Raw genomic sequence first — 6,966 nt, 5'->3', positions numbered from 1 at the left:
CCTTCCCCCCCCCCCTTTTCTAAGCCACTAAGCCGCTTATCAGCTGAACCGATAAGTCAATAAGCCGCTAAAAGCCGCTAATAGCGCTAATCCGCCAATGTGCTTGCTTCGCAAGACGAAAAAACCGCTAGACGAAGAGAATCACAGAACGGATTCTTTTCGTCTTGCGAGGCACCACTGTACTGGTGAAAGATCACCCAACAAAATGTCACCCCCATTTAAAAAAATTTAATGATTTCTTGTACATAGAAAACTGGCAATAGGAGTGACATGCCTGGATTCTCCTGTGTCCTCTGTAGCATAAACTAACTAGTAGACATTTTGGGTTTCTCCACCAGGGTGGTCAAAAAGATCTATTTAATTGTCAGGAACTGGAGTCAGTCAGAGATCAGCAATAAAACAATAAAGAGAAGTCGGAAGTTTTGGAACTCATAAGGGCATATTTTAACGGTCTAGCAGCCTGTATTTTCAGGCTTTGCTTTGCTGCACATTTTGTGATTTTAAATATCTGCTGAGGTTCTCTCACCAAAGAGTACTTGCCCCAAGCCTGGAACTTGGCACCCAGGAATTCTCCTTCTATATACCAATGTTCTGACTTGGTCTAAGGCAGCTTCCGATATTCCAATATGTGAAGTGTTGGACAAACATTCAGCAAATGCATTGTGTTTCTGCTGCAGCTAGAGGTCTCACTTTAGCTTTTTATTAAATTGCTCATGCTGTACGCATGTTCCCTTTCCCCACTTCACTTTCATTTCCTTTAGTTTAGCTTGCGTAGTGCTTTCTGTCCTCGGAGAGCCACTCCCTATCCATTATCGCCAACTATGAAATATTACAGTAAGCTAACACAGCAAGATAGTAAGGCGCAGAAGGCTTGGGCTTTCACCTCAGGAGCAAAGTGAATGGATTTAAAAGCTGGGAAAACATCGGTAGTCAACATTTCACAAGTAAAGAGCACTTTGGCACTGTCGGGTCTGAAATGATGGAAATATTTTTTTAGCACTATAAACCTTTCAGAAACAATACTGTAAATGTGACCTCCTCTTAACATCCTTTTGCCAGCGTGGTGCCCTCCTGTTGTTTGGGGCTATTTTATTTTTATTCTTATTGAACAAAATTTATATACTGCTGGATTGTAGTAAAACTTTACAAGAAATATTAAAAACATCAAAAAATATTAATTCCTTCCAGTAGCACCTTAGAGACCAACTAAGTTTGTTATTGGTATGAGCTTTTGTGTGCATGCATACGAAAGCTCATACCGATAACAAACTTAGTTGGTCTCTAAGGTGCTACTGGAAGGATTTAAAATAATAATAATAATAATAATAATAATAATAATAATAATAATAATAATTAATTTTGTTTTATCTACGGCAGACCAACACGGCTACCTACCTGTAACAAAAAATATTTAAAACTTCAAAAACATAAGAACAGTTAAAGACAATTTTAAAACATTTTAAAACAATTAAAATTAACAGTAGAAGAGATTAAAAAAAATAATTTAAATTTATGAGTCTGAATAGGCAAGGCAACGGAGGTTTGTTGTTGTTTAGTTGTGTCCAACTCTTCATGACCCCATGGGCCAGAGCACGCCAGGAACTCCTGTCTTCCACTGCCTCCCGCAGTTTGGTCAAACTTATGCTGGTAGCTTTGAGAACACTGTCCAACCATCTCGTCCTCTGTCGTCCCCTTCTCCTTGTGCCCTCCATCTTTCCCAGCATCAGGGTCTTTTCCAGGGAGTCTTCTCTTCTCATGAGGTGGCCAAAGTATTGGAACCTCAGCTTCACGATCTGTCCTTCCAATGAGCACTCAGGGCTGATTTCCTTCAGAATGGTGAGGTTTGATCTTCTTGCAGTCCATGGGACTCTCAAGAGTCTCCTCCAGCACCATAATTCAAAAGCATCCATTCTTTGGCGATCAGCCTTCTTTATGGTCCAGCTCTCACTTCCATACATCACTATTGGGAAAGCCATAGCTTTAACTATACGGACCTTTGTTGGCAAGGTGATGTCTCTGCTTAAAACATTAAAAACATCAAAAACATCAAAAACATAAAAACAGTTAAAGACAATTTAAAAACATTTAAAAATAATTAAAATTAACAGTAGAAGAGATTTAAAAAAACATATTGAAATTTATGAGTCTGGACAGGCAAGGCAGTGGAAGTTTAGGACCTGAATTTTCCTTCTCCTAGATGGGCTACCTTCCCAGGCTGATGAGCCCCATCTGCCTCTCATTTCCCTCTACAGCTCGGGCAGAAACCGCCTTCTTGACTAATTGATCTTGTCCGCTCAATCTGCCACAGCCTGTCCTCACATTGCAGGGGAAGCTGCTAATTCACCAAGGGTTTGAGACCCAGCGATCACCTTCACCTGGCTTAACCAGCCAGCAGAAGCCGTTGTCATTGTGTGGCTGCTTCATGCTGTGAAGCCACAGGTGAGAGCTGAGTGCCAGGTGGGGACCAAAGGTGGACAAACTACCCCAGGGGGAGCATGATGTGTCTCACACCAGAGGTACTACCTCTCCCCCAACACCCCATACACCCCAAAACTCTGACTCAGGTGTAAATATATCTCAAAGATGCCACAGTCTCCGCAGTGCCTTATTTCCAAAGGAAACATAGACCCCAGGTAAGTGCCTAAAACACATGCAATCTCACACTGCTGTGGAGATTGGGGGGCAGTGGTGTAGCGTGGGTTGCCAGCAACCGGGGCCGCATAGAGGGAAGGAAACATGCCTAACCATGTCTGCACACCCAGGAGATCACAGCCACAGAGGAAGGAAAGAAGAGTCATCTGTTGTCTGGAGAGGTCACTACTTGGTTTGCATAGAGAAGCCATTTTCAATGGAGCCTAGTGATGGAAGTGCGCAGTTGTATTGAGGCAGCACCAGGTGTCGAAATGTTGCGCCTTCTAACAATTTTGCTCCAGGGGCAACCGCCCCTGTGCCCTCCCCACGTTACACCACTGTTGAAGGTAGAGCTTATCAGTTTGCATTTCTTAGTGAAGAAAGTATTGACCTGATGTGTAGAGATCTTTCCTATTCTGCTTAATTCAAGAGGGTTCTGGAAGCTTCTCTGTGTGAAAGAAACAAGCAGAAGGTTCATGATGTTTTGATTTCTCTCTATATATTTTTATCCTGCTGTAAAGCACTTTGGGATCCTTCATGGGAAGCAACTGCAAAGGAAATAATGTTTCAGTAAGATGCCCTCAAAAGACAAAAATAAGAGGCGCCCATATGTTGCATCTGATGTGTGTGCAATCTGCGCACACAACACTTGAGCTGTATGTGTCAGTTTGCATTTCTTAGTACAGAAAGTATTGATTTGATGTGTAGAGATCTTTCCTATTCTAATTAATTCAAGAAGCTTCTGGAAGCTTCTCTGTGTGAAAGAAACAAGCAGAAGGTTCATGATGTTTGGGTTATTCCTTCAGAGAAGCTGAGTACAGCTAGCTTAAACTGCTTCTCTTATTTCTTTCTGACAAGGTCATGCTGACTGTAATAGTAAGGCCAGAAGGACCCTGGGTTTCACTTTCTCTTTCTATCTCTTTTCTTTTTGGTGTGGTGTTCCGTACATAGTATGCTTAGCGTTAAGGTTTAGTCGTATTATAAGTTACTGTAAGTTTAAGTTAAGTCTGCTTAACTTATGGACAGTGCCAATCCTGAATGTATTGGATTTGTGACCATTATGCTCATTTGCCTTCAGTAGCAGTAAAGCTCTGCTGGATGAAATACAACTGCCTCTGGTCCATTTTTGGGGAATCCTGCAATGTGTTTTTATTCGGCTAACTATACGTTGGGATTCTACTCTGGATCAATAGTGAGCGGAATTTCCATGACACCTGTCCTGTGTAATACAGAATTGTCCCATAGTTCAAGGAAAAATTATACATCCTGTATTGATACCTGTATTTCAGGTCTCTCTCTCTCTGTCTGTCTGCCAAGTTATAGAAACTCTCCAAATGCAAGTGCTTGAAAGGGTGTGTGAAAGGTCATGTATTTAAGATATGGGTATAGCCAAGCACAGACAGATTTACACATTCATGTGCATATGTGTGTGACAAATTCTAAAGAAGCCATCCTGTTAGGCTGCAATAGATTGGAAGAGATTGCTTTGAAGTCACTTTGCCACCAGATGAAGAAAAGAAAAAATCCACCCCCAATCACCCTGTCCTGTATTTTGCCAGAACAAAAGTGGCAACTCTAGTTGGGGAGGTGTGAATAATAATAATTGTTATATGAATTCTAAGGTCTTATATATAAAAAATAAATGTTCATAAATGTACAAGGCAAACACATACATAAGTATATAAACCATGTGTCTGAAATAGAACAGGAGAACCATCTTGTCCATCTTGTCATTTTGACTCTCCCAAATTGACCTCAAATATTTCTCAGCAAGGAGGAAGGAAATGGGAAAAGCTTTCCAATTGTCTTTGGACTGTAGGGGCTTACACCTCCCTGTAAATACAGTCTGGAAAGTATCTGTTAAGCTGAGCACACTATCAATATGCGTAAGAGATTCAGGAACTACTACAGTATTTACCATCTCAAAGGGATGGACAGGCTACCCAGAAAAGGCAATCAGATAAGGCATTATCAGGTATCCTGACAGACAGGAGAGAAGCAACACACTCAAATTTCTGCTCAAAATATGGTCTGAAGCTCAACATCAAAAAAACGAAGATCATGGCCACTGGGCCCATCACCTCCTGGCAAATAGAAGGGGAAGAAATGGAGGCAGTGAAAGATTTTACTTTCTTGGGCTCCATGATCACTGCAGATGGTGATAGCAGTCACGAAATTAAAAGACGCCTGCTTCTTGGGAGAAAAGCGATGATAAACCTAGACAGCATCTTAAAAAGCAGAGACATCACCTTGCCAACAAAGGTCCATATAGTTAAAGCCATGGTTTTCCCAGTAGTGATGTATGGAAGTGAGAGCTGGACCATAAAGAAGGCTGATCACTGAAGAATTGATGCTTTTGAATTATGGTGCTGGAGGAGACTCTTGAGAGTTCCATGGACTGCAAGAAGATCAAACCTATCCATTCTTAAGGAACTCAGCCCTGAGTGCTCACTGGAAGGACAGATCCTGAAGCTGAGGCTCCAATACTTTGGCCACCTCATGAGAAGACTCCCTGGAAAAGACCCTGATGCTGGGGAAAATGGAGGGCACAAGGAGAAGGGGACGACAGAGGACGAGATGGTGGGACAGTGTTCTCGAAGCTACCAGCATGAGTTTGACCAAACTGCAGGAGGCAGTGGAAGACGGAGGAGTGCCTGGCGTGCTCTGGTCCATGGGGTCACGAAGAGTCGGACATGACTAAACAACAACACAACTGTGTAACATGCAGAAAACAGCATTCTTAGAGAAATCAACAACTGGAACTGAGGGAAGCTGGTGGGTGGGTTTTGTATGGGAGGGAAAATGGGGAAAAAATAAGGATGATATGTTTTTGGATAATATGTTTTGTTTTAATTTTGAATAAAAAAGTTTTTTTAAAAAAAAATTAATGTGAACAACAACAACACTTTCAACGTTCAATGATAAAAAAAATTCCTTCCAGTAGCACCTTAAAGACCAACTAAGTTAGTTCTTGGTATGAGCTTTCGTGTGCATGCACACTTCTTCAGATACACAGATACTTCAGATTTTCGTGCATGCACATGAAAGCTCATACCAAGAACTAACTTAGTTGGTCTTTAAGGTGCTACTGGAAGGGATTTTTTTTTATTTTGACTATGGCAGACCAACACGGCTACCCATCTGTAACGTTCAATGAATAAGAATACTTTCAGATTCAAACTGCCTTGGCCCAAGTAAGCAGCACCCACCCAGAACTCCTATTCGAAATCTAAGCGGGTCGTGTGGGCGGGGGGGTGTGGGGGGGTGTGGAATGTTGACAGCGTCGCGTCTTCGGAACCCCTCCTCCTCATTGGCTTTTCAACCGCCTCGCGCCCCCGAATTCGATTGGCGGCCTTCACGTGCCGAGGGCGGGGCGGGGCGGGGCTTTGCCGGAGAGGGGCTGGGCGCTAAAAACCGGCGCTCGAGGCGAGCGCGGCCATTTTAACCTGACCCGCCTCCTCTTTCGGCACGTCCGGAAAGGGGGGGGGGGTTCGCTCCCGGCCGGCCTGGTCTTGTTTCGTCATAAAAGCGGCTTGAGGGAGAGAGAGAGAGAGAGAGGGCGGGGTCGGCTCCGCAGTCGGCCGCGTAGCCCAGGAGGAGGAGGAGGAGCCGGAGTCAGGAGGCCGTGGCGGGCCGGTAGAAGCGGACGGCGAGCCGGAGGAGGCTGCGGAGGCGGGGAGCGGGCCGGGCCGGGCCGAGACCCCTCGGGGTCGCCTCGGGTTTGGGTGAGTGGTGCTTTCCCCCCCCCCTCCTCTCCTCAAAAAATAATAAACCCTCAATAAATAATAAACAACATGCGTTGGGTTTGGTCTCGCTCCGCGCCTGCTCACCTTGCGCGCTCTCCTCGGGCGCAGTTCCCTTTTTACATTCCCTTTTGCGCACGGGCGTAACGTGGGAACCGAGGAACCCGTGGCAGCCTTTGCGCTGCTGGCCGCCTGTCCCCGTGCATGAATATAGCCCAGGTTCGCCGAGCTGTCATATATAAATCCAGGAAATAATTATGCCAGGCCTTCCTGGCATTTACATCCTATGCCCGCCTTTAGGTATTTCGTGGTTTTTACATCTTGATTTTATTCTATGAACCGCCCTGGGTATGGGGCAGTATATAAATTTAATTAATGTAATAACAATTAATAAATACCACCCAATGTCATCGTCACTAATCTGACTTAACACTCATGTATTTCGTGGTTTTTACATCTTGATTTTATTCTATGAACCGCCCTGGGTATAGGGCAGTATATAAATTTAATAAATGTAATGACAATTAATAAATGCCGCCCAATGTCATCGTCACTAATCTGACTTAACACTCATGTATTTCGTGGTTTTTAC

General features: G+C 43.9%; 1 protein-coding gene across 2 annotated transcripts in view; it reads left to right on the top strand.

Annotated features, from left to right (window-relative positions):
- The first annotated feature begins 6,224 nt into the window (after positions 1-6,224).
- TDRD7 (tudor domain containing 7) overlaps positions 6,225-6,966 on the top strand; it is a 35,127-nt gene continuing 34,385 nt past the window's right edge. For both annotated transcript variants that reach the window (XM_082204628.1, XM_082204627.1), the window contains exon 1: positions 6,225-6,356. The gene's annotated coding sequence lies outside the window, so the exon portion shown is untranslated. The remainder of the gene's footprint in view (positions 6,357-6,966) is intronic.

The sequence above is a fragment of the Podarcis vaucheri genome (assembly GCF_965113315.1).
Source record: "Podarcis vaucheri genome assembly, chromosome: 17".
In the NCBI taxonomy this organism is placed as follows: Eukaryota; Metazoa; Chordata; class Lepidosauria; order Squamata; family Lacertidae; genus Podarcis; species Podarcis vaucheri.
Note: the sequence above shows the minus strand (reverse complement) of the source record. Positions and strands in the feature narration are given on the sequence as shown.